Source organism: Brassica rapa, chromosome A01 (genome assembly GCF_000309985.2).
Source record: "Brassica rapa cultivar Chiifu-401-42 chromosome A01, CAAS_Brap_v3.01, whole genome shotgun sequence".
NCBI lineage: Eukaryota > Viridiplantae > Streptophyta > Magnoliopsida > Brassicales > Brassicaceae > Brassica > Brassica rapa.
In genome coordinates, this window is record NC_024795.2 from 16367972 (window position 1) to 16388080 (window position 20109).

The 20109-nt window shown below is 35.8% G+C and overlaps 3 long non-coding RNA genes across 7 annotated transcripts; 2 read left to right on the top strand and 1 right to left on the bottom strand.

Annotated features, from left to right (window-relative positions):
• The first annotated feature begins 2624 nt into the window (after positions 1–2624).
• Positions 2625–4229, top strand: LOC108870322. The gene is made up of 2 exons (XR_004457197.1): positions 2625–2828; positions 3071–4229. It is a non-coding gene; the product is annotated as an uncharacterized LOC108870322 (long non-coding RNA).
• Positions 4230–5332: 1103 nt separating this feature from the next.
• Positions 5333–7789, top strand: LOC103847654. 3 transcript variants are annotated; one of them, XR_004457164.1, is made up of 4 exons: positions 5333–5427; positions 5513–6330; positions 6409–6526; positions 6623–7789. It is a non-coding gene; the product is annotated as an uncharacterized LOC103847654 (long non-coding RNA). The 3 variants fall into 3 exon arrangements; XR_004457165.1 differs by having other exon boundaries at positions 5513–5736; positions 6237–6330; positions 6409–7789; XR_004457163.1 differs by having other exon boundaries at positions 6409–7789.
• A 4158-nt stretch (positions 7790–11947) lies between these two features.
• Positions 11948–14451, bottom strand: LOC103847655. Of its 3 annotated transcripts, none has more exons than XR_004457155.1 (4): positions 13938–14451; positions 13672–13823; positions 13417–13594; positions 11948–13335 (listed from the first exon to the last, which is right to left on the bottom strand). It is a non-coding gene; the product is annotated as an uncharacterized LOC103847655 (long non-coding RNA). The 3 variants fall into 3 exon arrangements; XR_628820.3 differs by having other exon boundaries at positions 11948–12796; positions 12867–13335; positions 13417–13823; positions 13938–14436; XR_628819.3 differs by having other exon boundaries at positions 13417–13823; positions 13938–14444.
• Between the last annotated feature and the right edge of the window lie 5658 nt (positions 14452–20109).

The following is a 20109-nucleotide window of genomic DNA, read 5'->3' on the forward strand; positions in this document are numbered from 1 at the left end:
CGATCTCTTGTTCACAAGCACCAGGATCTTAAGCTACAACTTAAGCTTAGATCGAGCCTCCAACCTGATGCTCTGATACCAATTCAAATCTCTTAGAAACACAAGGAGTTATAAGAACAACTTTTCTTATTAGCTTTAGAAACTACTCAAAACTAAAGCTCTCAATATGTTTCACTTAGATCATATGGAACACCTCTCCATTAGACCTATATTTATATGAAAGACAATTCCCTTTAACATGTGGGATATAGAAAACACAAACCTAACCTAATTAGAAACTTTCTTTTCATATTTCTAGGTTTTCTTATTGTGTTTATCTTAACATATTAAACATCAACACTCTCTTGAGTTAAGTCCTCCTCTGCTACGCTGGTATTAGCCGGTGTTTCCTCCTCCATTCAATTTCTTGATCTGCATCTCGGACACCCAGGTTCCACTGTAGATTTATGACGTTTGTTTGTACAAGAGATCTTGACTTTCTATATGGTTAAATCCAAGGTCTCTTCTTCCCGCTTGAGCGCTTTCCACGCTTGTTTGTCTTCACTCCACTGCCTGTGGTTAGCAACATTCCTCTGCTGTAGTTTTAAAGATCTTGATTTCGGAGTGTTGAGCGTGGGTGCTCACCTCTAAACACCATCTCGGCCTCGTAAAAGTGCTTCTACGAAGCTGTCTCTGTTGCTTTGCTCATCAAAAAGCTTGTATCTCCTCCGGACAGCTCGGTTATCTTCAGAGGTGTCTCTCTCTGCGCATCAAACGTTAGTGTGACAAAGCTACTGGTGGTTTTATAATACGTCTCAAGATAGTACTTTGTTCGGTACTTCGAAGGTTTTAAAAATTTCACAGCTTCATTGACGGCAAACTCATTAAAATCTAGCATTTTTCTATGACCTTTCTGTAACATCCCGAGTTGTGATATGTGAAAAAGGCTTAAGAGAATTGATTTGGCTACCTATGTCACCAAAGTTGACTTATCTTTTCCGGAACACATCCTGAAAGAACTCCAGAGTTAAGCGTGCTTGAGCTGGAGTAGTGGAAGGATGGGTGACTTATCGGGAAGTGATTCGCGATAGCGTGCAAGTGAGGCCAAAGCATGGGAAAAGGTCGGGTGGTGATTGCAGGGTCAGTAAACAATGATTTCGAGCCTTTGGAAAATTAACGGACCGACCGTCAGACGGGATGGGGCCCACGGGCCGAGAGAGTGGGCGTGGGTGGCCCATTAGCCGTGGGCGGGTCGGGGCGTTACAAGTGGTATCAGAGCTGGTTAGCCATCTCAGTTCCGACCTGAGAGGCGTCTTGAGACCTGTCGAGGGGCGCAACGAGGACGTTGCGTTCTTTGAGAGGGGGTGAATTGTAACATCCCGAGTTGTGATATGTGAAAAAGGCTTAAGAGAATTGATTTGGCTACCTATGTCACCAAAGTTGACTTATCTTTTCCGGAACACATCCTGAAAGAACTCCAGAGTTAAGCGTGCTTGAGCTGGAGTAGTGGAAGGATGGGTGACCTATCGGGAAGTGATTCGCGATAGCGTGCAAGTGAGGCCAAAGCATGGGAAAAGGTCGGGTGGTGATTGCAGGGTCAGTAAACAATGATTTCGAGCCTTTGGAAAATTAACGGACCGACCGTCAGACGGGATGGGGCCCACGGGCCGAGAGAGTGGGCGTGGGTGGCCCATTAGCCGTGGGCGGGTCGGGGCGTTACACTTTCTTTGTGTTTACTGTCTTTGAAACGGTTTGTTTGAACGCCATGGTACGGAGGCTTTGCTCTTGCCTAACAAAGCAAATATGAGGAATATTAAACGAGATGGAGATACATATACATATATAACAAAAAAATGTTTTTTTTACATTTATAATGTTAACGATACATTAATAATAATTACATCTATACTATTATTTGTAAAATAAATTTTTGGAATCGAGCTCTCACGTTAAAAGTTAAGAGTGGTTAATATTGTTTATACCCTTAATGAATAAAATGTATAAATAAATTAAAAAATAAAAACGAAATTTTAATTGATTTGATTAGATAATTGATTAATATTAATAATAGTAAGAATTACCAATGTCAAATCCACAAAACCTTGCAGAATTGTGTTGTACAGGGTATAAGTACGCAAGTAGGAAGCAAGTTTTGTCAAAAGTTTTAGTTTGAATATACTTAGTCTTGCAGAAAGCTCTGGCTGGTTACACTTTCTTGGTAAAAGTAGAAATGTGTTCCGGAGGTTGCATTGAGGAAAAGGCGGCATGCAATGCTGCGTAAAGTTAGCATGAAAGCTGTTATGATAACTTCTGAGAGTACAGCCTGTTTATCATCTCCACCAAGATGAAACGACGTGTTTTCATTTAAGGCTAAACCCGCGTTCTTCTTTCGCTTCTCCAGAGCTCAAAAAAACAATAGAGTTTGTGAAAGTCCAAATGGAGGAATCGTCGTCTACAGACTTCGTTTCAGTGGTTTCGTATTCATTAATATGCTCTCAGACGTTTTGATGCCACATTCATCGCCTTTAAATATATATATTTACTCTCTCATCATCTCTCTTTTGTGTGGCTTTGATTTTGGTGCAGATTGAATAATCAAGGGGGAAGGCGAACCAGAGGAGCGATGCGGTGTGGAGGAGCAGAGAGGAGTGCGGAGGAAGAGAGAAGAGTCTGTACGGAGGATTACCACCGCCGAGTAGAAAAATTTGGGTTTTGTTTGAGTTTTAGTAGATCTGGATTTGCTCTTAATTGAAACCACCGATGAATATTATTTCTATTTTTGCAGGTTTTGTGATTTGAGGATGATGGTTTATATATGCTGGAAATAATATATATGGAAAAAGACGATGGTAAGGATTTGCCATGAAGTTTAATTCTGATTTTGTCTCTGTTTTTGGTAGATGAAGTTGATGGAAATAATTTGCCATGAAAGTTGAATCTTATTCTGTTTACTTAATAGCTTTCTTTATGAGACAAACTTCGTTTTAAATTGTAAATTTTACTGTTTTATCTAATGTTTCTGCCTTTAGTTGTGTTGAGAAGCAGTGATCTTTCGATGTGTTTTAAAGTTCAGCTATTTAATGTTGTTCAGGTTGAGTGATATGTTTTGTGGTTCACGGCAAGAAAGAGTGATATACAGAAAAAAAGAAAATGGAAAGCGTAGCCATAACAGAGCATTTGATCAAACTCATCCCTGTTGCAGAGCCTGGATTATTTGATCTGGTGGGTTATGTCATCTCCGCCATGGAAGGGAAGCCATACCAGAGTCTGGAGAGGCATGGACGTCTTGATTTTCAACGGTTGGCATTGGTAGACCATCCAGCCGTACGTTTTCTTTGGCTTTTGTTTGCTTTATTTTTGAGTTCTGACTCATTTGATAACGTCTACGTATGTTTGTGTGGCCCAGGTGGGGACTACATGGAAGATGGGAACAGGTTGTACAAAGACATGAACAGACTGGTCGCTTATTACAAAGGGATGACCACTTGGGCTCGATAGGTTAATGCATTTGTCAATCCATCTAAGACCAATGTTTTTTCAATGGCGTTTCTCCTGTTCTTTACGAGTAACTAAACAAACAAAGAAACCCGTTTCAATGGGTAGTTGATGTTATTGGTTAAGCATTTTCTAGGCATAGCATAGTTATTAGGGAATCATAAACATTTTAATATTAATCTTAATACAAGAAATAGATAATTTAAAGACCATGTGATCTATGTATAATAGCTCTTTAAAATTTAGGGATTGAGATAAATGTTTAATCCGGTTGTGCTCAAAACCGGCCATGACTATTATTTTGATACTGTACATTATGGTCTAGGTGATTATGATTATGCCATTCTCTAACATTATTTAGACGATCTTTTGTTGGCAGTGGAAGGGATTGGGGAGAGCCAATGAAGTCATGTAAGAGTCACACAGCCATCATACGGGAGGAAATATTCAGGAGGGTCACCCTCACCTGTGGCTTGGGTGATTTTAAACAAAGTGATGAGGAGATTGAAAAAACTGGTCTATTGGCTCGACATAACCGGTCTATCTCAGCTCCGTAAAGATGCTTATCCTTCTGCTTACAGTGGGAACTATCCTGGTAATGATTGTAGCCACTGGTGTCTTCCTAGTCTACCTGATACTTGGAACTTACTCTTTTACTCTGCTTTTTTCTCTTGAAGTTTCTTTTGTCCTATCATCAATGTATAAGTTACCGAATAACAGTCCATTTCTTTAGTTAATTTTGAATTGTTGTTGCTTGATTCTTTTGTCCTATCATCATGTTGTGACTCTAAACATGAGGAGAACATCTCAAAAATACAATATACACAACCGTCGAAGGATTCAGTTGCCGATCAAATTTAGGTCTGGATAAGTTTCTATACGTTTGTGTTTATTTGTAAATTGATTTGTTACTCCAAATAAATCAATTTAACGTAAAAGAAAATTTACACCAAAATTATATCTTTTATAAAATCGATCCATTAAATCCCGCCCGTAGGTGATTTATCTTTTATTTATCTTATATACAATAAAGGAGACTTTTGTCTTTCTTTAAAGTGTCCACATCAGCAAAGAAGGAGGGGCATTTTCTGCCACGTGGCACGTTAAGTATTTTCTGATTTCGAATGCTTTTGTTATTTCTAGCGGGCTGGACCTATTGTTTTGTGATTTATTTTTCGTTTGGGCTTCGTTTAATTTGTCTTTATATTACTGTTATACTAATTTTAACTAGGCTTTTAAGTTGTAGCCCGGTTTAACCATAATCCTTTTCATCTCTTAGAAACTGTAGGCCTACCGATTCCCTTTCACCTTCTCCGGCGATGTAACGATGTAGTTATGACCTTCAATCACGTTATCCCACTAAACTCACAACCACCCCTCTTCATTGCTTCTTTAATTACACATTTTAAGGCTTAATTTTGTGTATATCTACACCTTCTGAGAGCCCCCTGCAATTCCCTTACTTTCATAAAACCTAAAAATATATCGCTCATGTTCTCTCTTAATGGACGATAGTTGGCAATTTCTCAGTTTTATGATACAGAGAATCTGTATTGGAGAAGATGATGAATAGTAACTTTGGAATCACGTTCATAAAACGCCAAACCAACTCTCAATGTGTGAAGAACTTAGAAGAAGAAACAGTTCTAGAACAACAATTGAGGGATTTTCCTAGAAAATTCACAGGAAAATCATAGTAACCACAGAGAAAAGGAAGAAGAAGACTCTAACAAACTTTTTGATCTTTTTCGATAATTCTCCAAGTGAATGCTTCTTCTGTTTTTATACTTCTTGTTGCTCTCTTTCATTTAGCTGACGTGTCCAGTGACGTGTCTTACTTATAGCATTCCCTGTATCATTTTATTTCTCTGATTTGAGTCAGGCGGCTACAAACAGTCAGTTCAGGCAAGATTCCTATGTGTTTCTCGGAAGCCAATAAAGTAATGAAAAGAGGTGAGCTGATGGGTATTGATATGCTTATGATGGTTCCTATTTTTATTTGCAATAAATCAATGTTATATTCTTTTTTTCTTCTCAGGATAGACAAATCCAGGAATCAATTAATGTGCAACTATTCAACACCTTAAAAAAAATAAAGTATCTAGCTTAATGTTTTGTATTTCATATGAAGGAGAAACCCTTACTTCCGGTTTGGAGAAATCCATGTTTCTATTAGATTTATGGAGCAAACCGTGTTTGTTGAGGTCGCTGAAACCGATTCCAGTGGAGAGTTTTGGGTTTTGCAATTACGAACACCTTATGGTATTGGCCAACACCAACTCAGATTTTTTTTCCAGGTCTGATTTTATTTCCATCCTTTTCAAGTATTACCTATATTAATTTCACTGTTTCTCTCACACATTCTCTCTCTACCATTGTTTCCACTGTTTCGTTTAGACAATTTGTGGGAAAATAAAAGGCATCAAAACCACCTTTAATAATGAGAACCAGACTGTTTAAACTTATAATGGTTTACCACTTAAATTTCCAGGTTGAAAATCTCTGCTAAAAACATTTCTTTGATTTAGGTTATGGTGTTTTATGTTACTTGGTTTTAACTGGTACTATAATGAACCTCAACCAACTCTGCAGAACAACCACTGTGTGCGTAAGTGTGTTTGATAGTTAGTCTGTTCCATGAGACATAAGTGCGTAGTGTTGTGGAGCCTAAGGTCTTTGTTGCAACGAACATAAAACCAAAATTAATATTCGTCTATTACCAGTTACATTATCATAACAGCTTTCATGCTAACTTTACGCAGCATTGCATGCCGCCTTTTCCTCAATGCAACCTCCGGAACACATTTCTACTTTTACCAAGAAAGTGTAACCAGCCAGAGCTTTCTGCAAGACTAAGTATATTCAAACTAAAACTTTTGACAAAACTTGCTTCCTACTTGCGTACTTATACCCTGTACAACACAATTCTGCAAGGTTTTGTGGATTTGACATTGGTAGCTCCTCCACTCCTTCCAAGTATGGCGGTGTACAGAAAATTGAGTTAGCAACAATTGTGGAGTTTATTGTCTGTGTCATGAATTCACCACCTCAGGTATGTACTCTTAACTTAAATAGACTGCATTTATTCGTCTCTGTTTTCTAATCTTATATGATGCATTCTATTTTTTTTTCATCTGTGGACGCAAAGGCGGTACGGTAGAATTCCACTGCACTGGCCAAGTCGATGACATTGAGAAAACTGATGGACCAATGCTTCATCATCAAAGCTTTGCTTACAAGGAGGTGGTGACTACCCTGGAAATGATATTCTGGATGCTGTGACTCTCACTATTAACCCTCTCATGTGATGGGGAGCAGTGGTTCACATAATACCACATGAAGTAACACTGCTCCAATTTTTGAAGGAAGCATGGCTGAGTCAGCAGTACTACCTGCTCAACCTGATGCATTTTTAGCACCGGAAAGGATACCACAGAGCCTGAGATCTCCAACCATAGCCATGACAATATTAATATAGGTGAAGAACCAATTCCACACTGAACGTGCTAAGTTTGAGTCAATAATTTTTCTACATTATATAGATTGTCGTGTTTTTAGTTTGCTTGGTTATATACTTATATCATATATGAATACGTTGATCCCATTACTGTAGGAATCTTTTACGGCTCTAGCTATTACATATTCCTAAAATTGTTTAATTTTTTTAATTTCCAATACTTGATTCATCATCATAAATTTTTGGAATAGTAGATGTAGCTTCTCTTTTGATTAAACAACAAATATAGGACACCTTACTATTTTAGTTGTATACAAAACCAGACGTGAGTTTGCATTAACTTACTTTTACTGACTCAGGTTGGTGATGTGGAGAAGATAATTATAAAAAGAGAAAGAAAATAATAATTAAATATTAATACACAATCAAAACATTTTAGTTTTGTTTCGAAAATAAAAATAACAAAATAGAACAAACAAAAATGATTATTTTGTGACAATCATAATTTGAGCTTGGTGAAAAGCTTAGTTAAAAAATAATAAATTTAGACAAAATACTTAATAAAATAAATATGAAATCAATGAAAACTAAAAGAAGATAAATTCATTTTTAATATTGCTTAACATGTTTTATAAAATCCAAATCAATAAAAAAAAATGAATCGCATGAAAAAAATGTTCATTTGGTAAGCAAAATCAAGGTTAAAGGAATTAACAAGAAAAAGGTTAATAACCATAGTTAAAGATTAATACATAATAAAAATATATAATATAAAAAATAAACAATAAAAATAAAAATAAAAATAAAATAAAAATAAAATATAACTCAAAGTATATAAATTTTCAGAATAAAGAAAAAATGCATAAGAACAAAAAAGTAGGAAATTTAAATTTTATATTGCTTTCATATTTCACAAATAAAAAATATTACAATGAACTACACTGATCTTTTTACTACTAAACATAAGTTAAAGAGAATTAAAAAGAGAATGGTGGAAACCAAAATAATATATACAATCAAAACAAATTTTTTTTATTAAATCCACCAAACTGATGGGGTTCAAGCTGCAGCTTTGGCCTTGACAAGGTATGCTCTGACTAATAGAACTACGATCCCATGAAAATCAAGCGGAATAGCTTACATTTTTCTATGATTTTATTTTAATCATATTTCTTTTAGATTCAAATTAATTTACAGTAAAAAGTTGGCAAATCAAAATTGACAAAATATATGCAGAATTCAGATTTAATAGGTTCTTACAATAATGATATTTCCCTAAGCCGCATAAAAATATTTCACATTCGAACAAAACATACGAACCCGGCGCGTAGCGTCGGAATACTACTAGTCTTTAATATAAAAGTGATTGTACTAGTCTTTTAATTCGCCTTCAACAGAAACTCAAACACACACAAAAAGTACTAAGTTAAGAACAACAAAAAAGAGAGAAAATAGAGAACTGGTAGAAACTATGAAAAATACGTCACATAAGATTTTTTACTTGGTTAGATTTCTTACCACCAGATCCAGAACTAAGTATTAGATATCCAGTGTGTCCACTATGTATGGTTGACGAGTTTCCGTAAATAGGGGGTCAACTAGTAATATGAAAATAAGGTCAAATACATGGGCGTATGTTTCTTGTAGACGATGATAATGATTCCAGTCAATAAATAAAAGCTCAAACAGGATAGTTGAATGTGAAAGGACTCAATTTTGTGTTCAACACGACAACAACCAAATGTTGACCCAACCAAACTAATGACGCCCTAGTGTCTCTTAGCCATTACGTCTTTAACTATACTAGAGACATTACCTCCGCGCAAGCGCAGATTGTGAACAGATTTCTTGTATTTGCTAGGATTATTGTAGTTGTAAATTTTACGTTGTGGGTTTATTATTGTTTTTCAAGTTTTTTTATTGTTATTGGACTAGAGTTGTGATGATGAACTGTGTATGCATTGTTCCCCACTTATGAAAGATTAAACTGTGTTATTGATATAGTTCGTGGTGTTGCTTGTTGTGTCACTTAGACTTATTGTTTGTTTGTCTTTTTAATTTGTTTTTTGTGCTGTTGAGAGTACATAAATTATATTAAGGTTGTTGAGAGTACTTTTTGTTTCTGGATACTTTTTCTCTAATTTAGTTGTGTAGGTTGTGTGTATTAAGTAATAATTTTTATTATCCTTATTATGTTTGTTATATGTTTTTTTATTTATTTTTAAACTTATTGCTTTTACACGACCTTTAAAACAAATACATGAAGACTTGTGAAAATAACTATAAGATTAGTGATAATTCTGAGTATTTGGGCTTTAATGAGTTTTAAACGAATATATGTATTTCTCATAAGAAGACAATAGCATTGGCATGTTGAAACTAGGCATGTAAGCTATTTTCATAAGACCAGAGGAGTGAGCAGGTGGAGATGTTGTTGCCGCCTTTGTATCTGTCGGGATTGTCTCTTGTATCTCTTGGTGTGGCTGTGTTTGTTTCTCTTTTGTTTGATCGGTAGTATGTAAACAAAAATTAATCATTGTTAGTTGTATTTATCAGAGTTTGTAACTTACTCTGCTTTTTTTGTTTAGGTATTTCACCGATTTTGGTTGTCATCTTCATCTTCTTCGTAAGCATCTACGAAAATAAGTTTGTAAATTGTTAAATAGCTGGCCATGTAGTTTGTATTTGTTTAGCTGACTCAATGTATTGTGTCGTTGAGTTTTAGTTAAGGTGATTGATTTGGTATATTTGTTTTGAAGTTTATTTGTAAGTTTAGACAAAAAAAAAGAGGTGATCATTAATGATTCATCTTTTTGGGATTCTAGTTTTTGGTGTTTTGATTGTTTGAGTTGTTGTGGTTTTTTGTAAGCTGTAAAATAAAAGTTTGTGTAAAATTAGTTTGATAAGTAAGGGAGATAAATAGATGACCATATATCTTGGGTAGAAAATATTTTTGATTCTTGATGTTAGCACAATATAGACAGTAATATAAAGGGAATTGTGTGTTGATTGTTTCTTACGGATCAATGAGGAGCCAGATAACGACTCGAGTTATTTCTTTCATGAGGTCAGAGCACTGGACAGAACGGATTTGTCCAACCATATCTGCGAGTTTAAATATCAGTTATGATATCAAAACATAATATAAACTCAGATGCAATATGATAATATACCTGAGAGTTCTAGGTTTGTGTTTGCAATCACTTGGAGATTGTCAAACAAATTAATTATGACTGGAGATTGTCTGAGGAGCACCCGTGATGACTTCATAAATAATGGTTGGTGAGATGAAACGAATGAGGAATGTATGATCAGTTATCTTGTACATGCTTGAGCACCTAGAAACCTCAAAACGATCGACTTTCCCAATAGAACAGGCTTTCAAAGATGACATGTAATGATTAGCACGTCTAGCGGGAATAAACCCATAAATCACGGAATCTACAAATAATATTATTCAACAAAGAATGAGAAAATCAATTAAAAACAATTATGTTAAATAAGTGTGATAGATCGAAGATTAACTTACCTTTTAATCAAGGAAGAGAACTGTGATTCCCATAAACTCTCTGTCTTTCTTGAAGTTTAGGGAATTCCAAAAGTGGAGGAGGCCAGAGACTATGTTCTGACTACTACTATCAAGACGGAGAGACTCGAAGGTTGAGTGACAGATGCCGGGGACGCTGGTTTGAGGAACAAGAGAGGCAGAGAGAGACATTTTCTAGAAGATGGTTAAAGGTAAGAGGAATCATTGAGTTTTGTGGAGATGTAGATTGTGTTCATAAAAAATGAGAATCATATATATAGGGTTTACAGAGGGGCTACAAATCAGGAACATTTATGATCAAGCGATTTAAGATGGGGAGATGAAGAGTTCACCGGTGAAAAAAATAGATTACAAACACACACATGGCGTAACTCTGTAACTCGGACTTATCAAAGACAATGATGAAAAGAATCCTGACTCATGTTAAATGACGACAATTTACAATATGGAAAAACTATAATTGTTGCAAAGTTGAGATTTTTTTCATATAACGTGATGATCCCATTTAAAAATAAAACCCATAATACACTTGTAGGCCCGACCCTTAGAGGAAGCCAAAGAAGCAAGGGCTTCCGACCTTCATAAATATATATTAGTTTCGGCCATCAATGTACAAAGTATCTTTTAGTTTAGTGGTATAAATGTTTGTGTTTATATGTCAATAACCCTCCCTGGAGCCATGGACTTGACAGTTTTTCACTTTTTTAAAAAAATTAGAGCCCACAAAATGTTGACGTGACGCGCTGAGGAGTCTTGAAACTGGCTCATTATAATGTAGATTTAGAGAGAATTTACTCCTTTGGAATCTGAAAACTTGATGCTTTATGATTTGCACATATATTAATAAAAACTAGGTAATAACCCGCGTCTTGTGCGGAATGTGATTATTAATTTCTTTATTTTTAATAAAAAAACATTAAATCTGTTTAATCTGGATATTGGTTCGGTTTAAAGGTTTTTTTTTTGTTTTTAATCTTCTAAAATATAACTATTATTTTAAATTAATATTCATTTTTGTTTATTCGGTTAAAAATTTAAAATGTTTGATTTTTTGGTTTTTTCGGGTAAAATCAAAAATTAATATTATTTGTTTATTTTCATCTTATGAATTTTAGATAGTCGTCATGTCGAACCTATAGTTTTATATTACAGTTTCTAAACAGATAAGAGTTTAAAAAAAAGAAAATTAAATTATTAAGACAAATCATTACACTACAATTTGGTCGGTAGTGAAAGTAGCATTACGAAAAAAAAAATTCAACTTTTAAAAAAATTAGATACTTCAGTTGTTGTGAATACTTAGTTACAAGGTGCTCACATCAAAGTGCACATGTATGTGTATGTATAAAGAATATAAAAATAGTTGACAAATATATAAAGATATTATTAATTAATATTAGATGGCATTTTTGTACAAAATAATACATGAAAATATGATTTTCAGTAAAATTAGGAGCACCACAAGAGAATTCCTAAAACCTACGGCTGATTCAATTCACAAAAACTATTAAAAATTGTACTCCATAATTTTTTTTAAAAACAGATCTTATACATTCTTCATAAATTTTGAAGGCATTTTTTATAAAGAGCCATTATTAGGCAACATAAACAATAACAAAAAAAAAGAAGACGAATGAACTCTCAAACCTCCCTAACTCCACCATCGGAGTTAACAATCTGATCACCCACCGGGGCCTCTTCCATCATCACGGAATCCTCCAAAACCGACGGTGGAGTAAGCTTGCCTAGAGACAAATTCAAAACTTGGATGCCCTCCAAACACTATCACATTCTTTCTCTTTCTCCCTTAACACAACCATATCTGTCTCGATCTCGACCTCCCCCCGCTGGAGCAGATCTAAGAGTCTGATGTTCGCCGCCACATCCTGGAGTTCGATTTCAGCAGTCGCCTCCTTACCCTTGGCCACACACATGTTTCAAAACGTAAACAGTACACTGAGCTGAGATTCTTAGTTTATCAGCCTGAATTGAGCGCCTCATCCAAACTTCATGAGCTGTCACCAAGCTCGAAATATATTCTTCAAGACGTTTCACCCTAGCCAAGACTGCATCCCACTTAGCCTCAAGAGCAGCGTAAAGATCAGCGGAGACCTGATGTTTGTGCGCTAGATCAGCTTCTATGTGCACAATGCGAGCTTTGTGGTCAGCAAGCTCTATAATGAGGCAATCCTCACGGTCCTTAGCTGCCGAAGATCAGCGGGAAGCCTTTCCAAACTAGAATGATCCGCATTCGCTGGACCTCCTTCACTGACCCTTGCCTCATAATGGAAAACCACATGATCCAAAGCCTCTATAGACTGACAAATGCGTCAAACGAGTAAAAATCATCATAAAATAATTAAAGAAATATCATGAAAGAAATAATACTTTCACGAGAGCAACAGTAGCGTTGTTGTAGGATCCCCGCTCTCTAGGAGTAGTAGGAACTGGCAATTGGCACTCCTTCTCTCCCAACAAGTAAATCATAGATGCCGCGCCATACGGGTCCTCTGAATTAGTAACATCTTTTTATGCTCTAAAGGCCAACAGGGAATATAAGATTCGCCGCCTCTAACCAATGAGTGTGAAAAACCTTCTCTGCGGGCCCTCTTTCTTCTGCTGTCCATGGTCCGATCTGCTACCAACCAACCTCCGACGGACAGATCCATAACGACGCCAGCACGCCGGCCAGACGTCTCAACACCCCCTCCCTTACAGAAGCAGGGCTTCCCTTGCCTATTCTGACCTGAATACACGCCCGAGCAGAAGGTACCAGAGTATCATCAATAATGATTGGCGGTTGAGATTGGGTTGATAAGCTTGACACATCAAAAATTAATGACCTGCACATCCCAACCTGCTTGCGCACCGACAATCAAAAGCATCAGTCAATAAGGTCCTCCTAAAAAAGGGGAGGAATGGAAGAAATAAAAAAAACCTTGAGGCTGAGCCAACTGATAGGAAACGGTCCTAAGCGAGGAAGGAGCTATCGGTAAACGTTAAGGAAGATGCCAAGCGCATCGAGCACCCTCGGTCTACTAAAAGAAGGCCAATCGACAGTCCCGCCACACAACCGATAAACCAAAGAACGGACGTGATCGGATAAAGGCTCAGATCTGTAAGTATCATTAACCAGTATTCAGATAGAAAACATCTGAGTGTGATCAAAATTGTCTATCGAAGCTTCATTTACTTCAAAAAAGAATTACTCATCTCTCTATTCATCTTTTCTCGGAAGCTCGGTGAGGATTTCACAGTTAGCGCGTGTGGAGAAGTAAAAAGTATCCTTGAACCCAGGATTCCACTTCGTCTAAAAAAGATTAATCACATCGAAGGAACTCCAACCTATCGGGAAAGCACCAGCAGAACCATAACATGGCCGACTAAATTTAGAGTTGTCTGAAAAAATCAATCCTCAGCAACATACGACTTTGAGTAAAATCAAGAGAAAAACAAAACCTCATTTTTCAAACAAAATCGTGTATGTGCGTGCAGAGAAAGGTTTCACCCGTTCTGGACACTCAACAACAGCAGAAACTAACGGTCGTATTTCGTCGAGTACGTTGAAAGATCGACAAAAGGTAATTAGAGCATCGTACGTCATCTTTGATCATCTTCGATCAGAACGTGATGGCCAAAGGCTCTCCCTCCTAAATCTCTATGGTTGCATGTCTCGTCGTTAGAACACAGAGATGAAGAGAAAGAAGATGAAAAGTCTATAGTTATCAAAATTTCAGTAAAAGTAAAAAAGTATCGTTAATAATAAGTGCGAAGTATAAATAGGGGAAGACAAAAACTAGATGTTGCAGAAGTTATGGAGAACTTGGGAACTCGCACCACCCGAAAAATCTTGGAAAAGTAGAAGCAAATATTTGACGACCAAAGACGAATTGTTCGATGTCGATAACTGCCTATAGATCGAATGGTCCTTACAGTTTTGGGTCTTGTCAATTCCTAACTAACACCATAAATGACGTGCTGCGAGACATCGAGTTTGATAGACACTCAAGGTAAAAGCTATTCATTTCAGACCGTTTGATTAGACGTAATCAATACTCATCCAACGAACTCAATCGAAGCGTGTAGTAGAAGCATCTTTAGTCATCTCCGCCCATTAAAAATGACCACTTGTCACTTAATGGCTGGGTGGGAGGAAAACTGTTGGAGCATGATTTATTACATAAATCTGGCCCAATAAAGTCCCAATCGGAACGGACTTAATTGGTAGTGAAGACATAATCATTTAGTGAATCCCATTTATTCCGACCCGAAGGGCCAACTCACAGTCCGAGGTAGCAAGCTTCAATTTTGCATATAACAATAACAACCAATACCCGGCCAATTCGCGGTCAATTGGTTAAACAAAAGATCGAGATCTCCAGAGGAAGGCACGACACGTGCACCCTAGATACGTTGAGTAGTTGGAACGAGATGAGGAGTATAAAAGACAAGGCCAAGATCATTAATAGACCCACTCCTTAACTCACTTGCCTCATATCTAGAATAAACTCTTTCGAGTTGTTTCATTTTTTTATTATTATTTGTATTCATCATATTCATTTTCAATAATATTAAGTCTAGTTCGAGAAAACTATCTTAGAAATATATTCATGGAAACCTTTCCCTAAATCTTACTCTATTCTAATTCAAATTCTGATTGCGATTGGTTTTAACTCCCACAGTCCTAGACGTGTTTTACCCTATATTTACTATTATAAAGCCATTGTTTAGGCAACACTTTTTTGTATCTTATACAGCATTGGAGAGAAAAGTCAAAACTCTTTCGGAGAGAAAATTTCAAACTTCCATACTATCTCTTTTGATCTTTTAATGCAATTTATTCAAAGTATGGTTTGTGTTTATTTTATCATGTTTGAATAATCCACATGTTAGATTTAGGATTCTTTAAAAAATTGATGAATTGTTAGCTTGATTGTTAGGGTTATCAAATATTCTTCATTTGAAATGTTCTTAATGTTAGATTTGAATTGACAACCTGAAATATAGATCTTAGAATAATGGTAGATGTGAAAGCATTATTGATTGCATGAACTAATCTTAGATGAGCTAAAAATCTATTTGCAAAGAGATTTGGTTTAGGAATTTATTGAACTTATCGAACTTATTTTTAATGCTTGTATGAACTGATTGAATCTGCAAAGATATTTGAGATTTTATGATCCAAACATAGATTATCTCTACAACCAAAGTTGATTGATTTGGATATTGTGATTTTACTTGAAGAACTGCTCTTCATTAACCTTTAACAATTATTTGATCTGCAATTCTGATTTACCTATGAGTTAGCATGAGTTTAGCACCCTTCTAAATTGTTTACAAACACTTTTTATTTATTGTTTTTTACTTGCATTCTATTTAATTGTTTAGATTAATTCATGGTCTAATTCTCCATAGATATGATCTCTAAATGCTAGATTGCACTTCTGAAATTACAGAGTTATTCATTAGAGTATATTTGAGCAAATCAATAATTTTAATAATTGAAAATAAGAATGGTTTAAGTGAAAATTTAGAGTGTTTTTGGTTTTGCTATGTAAATTATAGGTTTGGTTATAAGTTTTCCTAAATTTCAAAAAGGTTAGAATGTTAAAATTTTGCACGTGGCAAAGAATAAATTATTCAGATAACAGTGATAAAATTTTACTCTCTGACCTCAATGATTAGTTTGAATATGTTCAAGTTGACCAACAAAAACGTTTCCAACTTGTAAGTTTCACGGAAATGGTCCGCTTTCTTTTTTGTCAACTAACGACAATTTCCTTATGGTTGAAAAAAAAATGAAAAATTAGAAGGAAAAAAAAACAATTTCTAGTTAACTACATGACAGGAAAAAAGTAGTTAAGGGTTAATTTGATGAATGAATATATATTTGGGAAAATATTAGATTTGTAGTAAGAGGGTAGAGAGAGATAGGAAGAGAAAATAGGAGAAAAGGATTGATATGGTTAGTTGGTGAAATATAGTTTTTTTTTTTGGTTATTGGATCAAATTTCCCAAAAAGTAACTGTGCTACTATGTCATTTCCTCTCTCTTTTTTGTGGTTCAGTTCTTTCAATCTTATATACTTAGAATCTTATAGAAATTAATTCAAATATTAATTTAAGTGAAAGTATATTTTTATGTATGTTACTTGCTTTTAATTTAAGTAGCTTATTAATCCGTCGGATGATGGACTTGAGAGTGGAGTGGGCATTGCATAATTAGTGACTGGCTGATGCTTTTTAATACAAACGAAGCACTTGTCGCCATATATTACGAAAATGGGCAATATCATAGAAAGGTTAACGTCAATGAAATGGTTAAAATATATGATGTTGGACTCCATATCCCTAGTCGAATGAGTTTAGTTTTTTTTCATTTTTGTTAAGAGTTTTCAATTTCTGTTTGGTGGTCTATATTTTTCATGTACTTTTAACCTACAAAAATACAGGACGACACAGAAATTTGATCTCATAACTTATAAGTTTCTACGTGTACAATAAATATAAATAGTACTTTAACATTTTACCAAAAAATAAGTAAGTACTACTAATTTTTTGTTGGTACTAAATATTATTAAAGGAACCAAGACTGGTTTCATATGTATAACTCAAAACTCTCTTGCTCGAAAAAGAAGTGGTGCTACTAACGTTTTTTTTTTTTTGAACACAATGGTGCTATATTACCCATATATCTCGAAACTTTTAATTTTAAAATATAAAGAAAATAGTGTTACAAAGCTAATAACGTACCCTAGTGTAGTTTTCTCCTCCGCGTAAACTTTCTCTTTTGGAATATGAATCTTTATCTTTGGCCAACAACCAAACGTGTTAAGTTTGACTTACCTTTGTTGCCGGTGGGGCTCACGCTTTAAGTTTTAACCTTGCAAAGAAACAATATGTAATTCAATAATATATCAAAAAACCCTATGAAATTGACCATTGGTCCAAAACCGTCTGCGGATGTTTACAAGCATCACTATATATACTTCATCACCTCCACTTCCAAGTATATCACATTACCACACAGTTACATAACTCAAAGCAAATCCCATAATCACAAACATAGTTCTCTTTCAAACATCTTCTTTTCAGGTTTATAATTTTTCTGCAAATAAGAAAAAGATGTTACCAGAAGCATGCATAGCCAACATCATTTCCTTTACATCTCCGGCAGACATATTCTCATCCTCGGCAGTATCTTTGGTTTTCCGGTTAGCCGGAGACTCTGATTTCGTATGGGAAAAGTTTTTGCCCTCAGACTACAAAAGTATCATCTCTCGATCTACTGATCATCAACGGAGTTTTTCATCCAAAAAGGAGATTTATAGATGTTTATGTGACTCTCTTCTCATCGATAATGCTCGAAAGGTTCGATCTTAATGAACTACTTGTTATTTACAAAATAAAATAAGTTGTACGTGATTTTAGGGGACTAATGATTTCTTTGGATGCACCTTCAGCTCTTCAAAATCAATAAATTGTCTGGAAAAATTTCTTATATTTTATCTGCAAGAGATATTTCTATACAATCGAACGACCAAGCATCCTACTGGTCCTGGAGCAAGGTTTCAAATTCTAGGTCAACTTTTCAAACTTCAAATAAGTATTTATGCTTTGTGTAAATTTTAAAATTTATTGTATCTAAAACATGATTTATTTAAATAATTACAGATTTTTGGAATCTGCTGAACTTATAACAACGGATCGTTTAGAAGTCAATGGTAGAATTCAAACCGGAGTTTTATCACCAAACACAACATATGGAGCATATCTCATAGTCAAAGTGTCTAAACACGCTTACGGACTAGACCTAGTTCCAGCAGAGATTTGTATGAAGTCCAGTAATGGTCGAACTGTTAAAAATAAAGCTTATCTATGTTGCTTGGATGAGAAGAAACAACAAATGAAACGGCTGCTTTATGGAAACCGTGAAGAGCGTATGGCGATGACTGTGGGGATGGTTGGTGGGGATCACGAGAAAAGCAGGGAGCCCAAAGGTAGAGACGATGGATGGATGGAGATAGAGCTAGGAGAGTTTGAGACACGAGAAGGAGAGGATGATGAGGTCAATATGAGTCTCACAGAGGTGAAAGGATATCAACTTAAAGGTGGCATTGTGATTGATGGTATTGAAGTGAGGCCTAAATCTCTGAATTAGGATCGTGATTCAGTAGTGGAACTTAATCATGTACGAGAGACGAATAAAAAATAAAAGGAAGTAGAGAGTCTGTTGAGAAATTGATTTATTTATTCATTATTATGCATGTAAGGCTAATATACTCTGGAGTTGAGTCTCAAAAGTGATAAATTTTCTTTAAATTTTTTATAAATATATCTTTGATTTTCTCAATAGGTTTGATAAAGTGAACCAACACCTATATATTAAAGTTTTACATTAATTTCGAGCTTTAGGTACTCCTATTGTGGTTATATTTGTTGGAGTAAGCTTGAAAAGGAAAGAAGCTTGAGGGGCAAGGCAGCATCCTAATCCTACCGAGTTATGGAGATAGATACATAATATTATTAGGAGTTATCTAAAGTTATGTTATCTAATAGGATTAGGATAAACACAAGCTCTATATAAGTAGATGTCGTGTGTGTGACATACCTTGATAGAGTTTGGGGATTAAAGCTTGAGTTTTGAGTTAGTTTCTCAAGTTAATAATAAGAGAGTTATACTTATTTGGATCCTTGAATTCTATATTTGGTATCAGAGCTCTAAGGTTAAGAGGAGATGAGTGGTGATATCGTCGTGACGACGAACTTGAATCCTAAGGAAGGGGGAGGATCTTCTTCTATAAAGTGCCCAATGTTTAATTCAACGAACTACACAGTATGGGCAATAAGGATGAAGATAGCCCTCAAGATGCACAAAGTCTGGGAAGCTATTGAAGATGAAGCAACCGAAGGAGAGAAGAATGACATGGCGATGGCGCTATTACTTCAATCTATACCGGAAGTGTTGATACTTCAAGTTGGCGAGCTTAATACCGCAAAGAAGGTATGGCAGGCGATTAAAACCAGTCACATCGGAGCTGAGAGAGTAAAAAAAGCGCGGTTGCAAACATTGATGAGTGAGTTTGATCGCCTCAAGATGAAAGATACAGAGTCAGTTGATGATTTTGGAGGAAAATTGGCTGAAATTGCATCAAAGTTTGCAGCCCTAGGTGTTAACATCGAAGAACCGAAATTGGTAAAGAAACTCTTAAGCGGTCTCCCACGGAGGAAGTACATTCATATTGTGGCATCGTTAGAGCAAGTGTTGGACTTGAATAACACTAGCTTTGAGGATATTATGGGTCGTATGAAAGCTTATGAAGAGAGGATACATGAGGATGAAGAACAATCTGATGAACAACCAAAGCTAATGTATTCAAACAATGACTCGCGTGAAACACAAGTCACACATCCATCTCGTGACTACAACAGAGACCAGCGTGAGTACAGAGGCCGCGGCAGAGGAAGGTCTTATTACAGAGGACGAGGCAGAGGAAGATACAATGGAGGCAGAGACACATCATGGGTGATGTGTTACAGGTGTGATAAGATGGGACATTACGCCTCTGATTGTCCGGACCGCCTTCTTAAGCTGAAAGAAACATTGGAGAACGACAACAGTGACACACAGG